Source organism: Dendrobium catenatum, unplaced genomic scaffold (genome assembly GCF_001605985.2).
Source record: "Dendrobium catenatum unplaced genomic scaffold, ASM160598v2 fragScaff_scaffold_396, whole genome shotgun sequence".
Classification (NCBI taxonomy): Eukaryota; Viridiplantae; Streptophyta; class Magnoliopsida; order Asparagales; family Orchidaceae; genus Dendrobium; species Dendrobium catenatum.
In genome coordinates this window covers 103,720-107,991 of record NW_021318858.1, presented here as the reverse complement: position 1 = coordinate 107,991, position 4,272 = coordinate 103,720, and positions in this window count along the sequence as shown.

Genomic DNA, 4,272 nt, shown 5'->3' with positions numbered 1-4,272 from the left:
AAAAATATTACATACATACAACTTTGTTAAATGCTTAGTACATGTTTAACTTCTAAATTTTTTTTTGGGATATTTAGGCCGTTTAAGGCAAATTCACACACACAAAGCATACACATAGACTCGAACTCTGGACCTCTTAATTCGATATAATATTTATTTATAAGTATAATTTTCATTATTAGTTTTGAAATAATAATTTTTTATATATAGTTTAAAGGTATAGTGATTTTAAGAAAAGGAGCATCAAACTTTGTGTTACACATGATCTGATAGGTGACAACGGGCAGTAGTGGGGTAATGTTGACTCTATCTCTAACCTTAGGTAAAATAGAGGTTGAAAGGACATGCTAGATGATATGTGCATTATGATTAAGTGTATGGAAAGTGGCTGGTGTTGATTCAGAAGGGAATTTCTAAGAGTTAGATTCACAGTAGTTTAGTTATAATCTCCCTTAGTTTATAAAATTTTAGTAAGTTCATAAGAGGTGACCTCTACATGATGCCAACAGACATATGAATGCATGGTGGTATACTCGGCATTAATTCTCAGATTCACAAAAAAATTCATAAGGAAGTGCAAAATTGAAAGAAAAAGGCAGAGTCAAAATAAATTTAAGACTAGTGTTTAGTTTATAAATAGTTTTAGAACTTGATAATTGAGAATATTTTGATCCAGGATATGAGATGGAGTGATGCAGGCCACCTTATATCTATGGTAAGATGACTCATCTTCAATTGTGGTAAGCCTATCATCTATAAATCAATGTGAAGAACTTCCTGCAAGCGCTTGAGATCTCTTTCCACCGGCCATCATAATTCCAAGGATAATATTTAGAAGCTTATGAGGAGAAGGATTGTGTGATTGGAATGTTTGGAATTGCCTGCTTATATAGGCTTTTTCCAATCATATAATTTGATATAAATCATACTCGATGATCAGAAGAAATTAATTCATCCTGGTTGAACAGGAAAAAAGCTGTCAAATTGTACAGTATGATTAGAATCACACTGGATGATCAATGTAAAATTGTTCATCCAAAGGAAGCTTTTGGTATGACCTTTGACTAAAATAATTGTACAGTATGAACATGTATTCATACAGTTCAAAATTTTATTTAATTTAATACTATCCAATTTTGTTCATTATATGGCTACTAACATGTGTATCATATAGTACGAATGGGTATTCATCCAATAAAATCTGGAATAATTGGTTAAATCTAGGCCTTTATTTTCCTGGATGGTGAGGATTTTGAGATTTGTGATATGTAAATAGCTTGAAATAAAATGATATATATGTAAATCCAAAAAAAATAAAAAAATTGCACGAACGAAATGTGGACCTACAAATAGTATATATTAGGTGATTTTTTTAAAAGCTCATGACATGTGTTGCATTAAGCATACGAAAAATAATTAAAAAAATTTAAAAAGTTCAAACTAGTAAAACAGGTTTTGAATTTTCAAAAAACTCTATACGGATTTTGATTTTTTTTTTTTAGAAAATGAAAACTCATTTTGGATTTATCTAGAAAACTTAAATTGAGAAAATAAAATTTTAATTTGAGTTTTCTACCTATGATATAACTTTATAGAATGTTTAATTTCTAATAATGTTTGATATAATATTTAGAATTTTTAGAAAATTAATGTAATAAAATATGTTATTTAAATATTATTAAATATAATATATTTATTTATAAGTATAATTTTCATTATTAGTTTTGAAAAAATAATTTTTTATATATAGTTTAAAGTTATGGTGATTTTAAGAAAAGGAGCATCAAACTTTGTGTTAGACATGATCTGATAGGTGACAACTGACAGTATTGGGGCAATGTTGACTCTATCTCTAGCCTTAGGTAAAATAGAGGTTCAAAGGACATGCTAGATGATATGTGCATTATGATTAAGTGTATGGAAAGTGGCTGGTGATGATTCAGAAGGGCATTTCTAAGAGTTAGATTCACAGTAGTTTAGTTATAATCTCCCTTAGTTTATAAAATTTTAGTAAGGTCTTAAGAGGTGACCTCTACATGATGCCAACAGACATATGAATGCATGGTGGTATACTCGGCATTGATTTTCAGATTCAGAAAAAAATTCATAAAGAAGTGCAAAATTGAAAGAAAAAGGCAGAGTCAAAATAAATTTAAGACTAGTGTTTATAAATAGTTTTAGAACCTGATAATTGTGAATATTTTGATCCAGGATACGAGATGGAGTGATGCAGACCACCTTATATCTATGGTAAGATGACTCATCTTTAACTGTGATTATCCTATCATCTATAAATCAATGTGAAGAACTTCCTGCAAGCGCTTGAGATCTCTTTCCACTGGCCATCATAATTCTAAGGATAATATTTAGAAGCTTATGAGGAGAAGGATTGTGTGATTGGAATGTTTGGAATAGCCTGCTTATATAGGCTTCTTCCAATCATATAATTTGATATAAATCATATTCGATGATCAGAAGAAATTAATTCATCCTGGTTAAACAGGAAAAAAGTTGTCAAATTGTACAGTATGATTAGAATCACACTGGATGATCAATGTAAAATTGTTCATCCAGAGGAAGCTTCTGGTATGACCTTTGACTAAAATAATTGTACAATATGAACATGCATTCATACAGTTCAAAATTTTATTTAATTTAATACTATCCAATTTTGTTCATTATATGGCTACTAACATGTGTATCATATAGTACGAATGGGTGTTCATCCAATAAAAACTCCAATAATTGGTCAAATCTAGGCCTTTATTTTCATGGATGGTGAGGATTTTAAGATTTGTGGTAATTGTACGGTATAAAGTGCATCGTACAGTACAATTGTGATTTTATTTTTTTAATTTTTAGTGTGTAATGTTTTGGGAATCTTTTATAAATAAGATACACAAATAAATAATACAATTCACACTAAAAAAATAAGTATATTCATTTCACAAAAACAAACACATACATGAACACACAAGCACACAATCATATCTTAGTTTTCCTCTACCCTTATTTTCCTAAGCATTTATATCAATGATACCTAGTCTAGTCCTAAGTGCACTAAAGGTGTAAAAGATTAGGGGTTTAGTAGAAATATCTGTCAATTAATTCTCTATTTTTACATGTTGCAACTCTATGTCATCCTTTGCTACTTAATCCCAAATGAAGTGAAGTCTAATGTCAATGTGCTTTGTGCAAGAATGATGGATTGAATTTATGGTAATATAAATTACACTTGTGTTATCACACATTATAGGTATTAATCCTATGTAGAGTCCATAGTTTAGGATTTATTGCTTCAGTCATAAGGCTTGAGCAACACAACTTCCTATAGCTATATACTCCACTTTAGTGGTGGATAGGGATACTGAGTTTTTCTTTTCACCAAATCAGAAACCTAAGGATTATCCTATAAATTGGCACATATCATATGTACTTTTCATATCTAACCTACACCCTACAAAGTATAAAATTGAATATCTTATAATTTTAAAAGTGTTGTTGTGCATCAGGTACCAGATACTAAGTTCTGGGTGCCTATAAGATACCTTAGAATTCTCCTAACGGTTGTCAGGTGGGATTTTTTAGAACCATCTTGTATTCTAACACATAGAAAAATACTAAATATTATATCAGGTCTGCTAGTAGTCAAATACAAAAGTGATCCTGTTATCCTCCTATACTTCATTTGATCTACTGAGTTTCCATAAGCATCGTTGTCTAATTGAATGATTGAGCTCATTAGTGTATGATCCCTTTAGCACCTTCCATCTTGAATTTCTTTAATATCTTCTTAAATTTTTTTTTACTAAGGAATGTATCATCTTCTCACTATTTTGTATTAAATATAAGGAAATATGTAAGCTCTCTCATCATACACAATTTAAATTACCCACTCATAGTTTCTGAAAATTCATTACAAAGATTTTTTGTGTGGATCCAAATAGTATATCTTCTATATGTATTTGAACTATGAGAATTTCTTCTCTTAAATTCTTAATGAATAAAGTGGTGTTTACACTACCCTTAAGACTTGATTTATATTTCTTGGTTCTATCATAGAGATAAATGTAGTATGACTAACCTCCTCCTTATGTCCTTGCCAAGTTCTAACCCCTATAGGAGGATTTCCTAAGATAAGTTCCCTCACATGATTAGATGAGTATCTCCATTATCTAGGAAACTACTCCTGAGGTTCTTCTCTACATCCTATGTCAACAACTTCTACTCCACGGGTAATTTCTATATGATCACCATCTTCTAACTTAGACT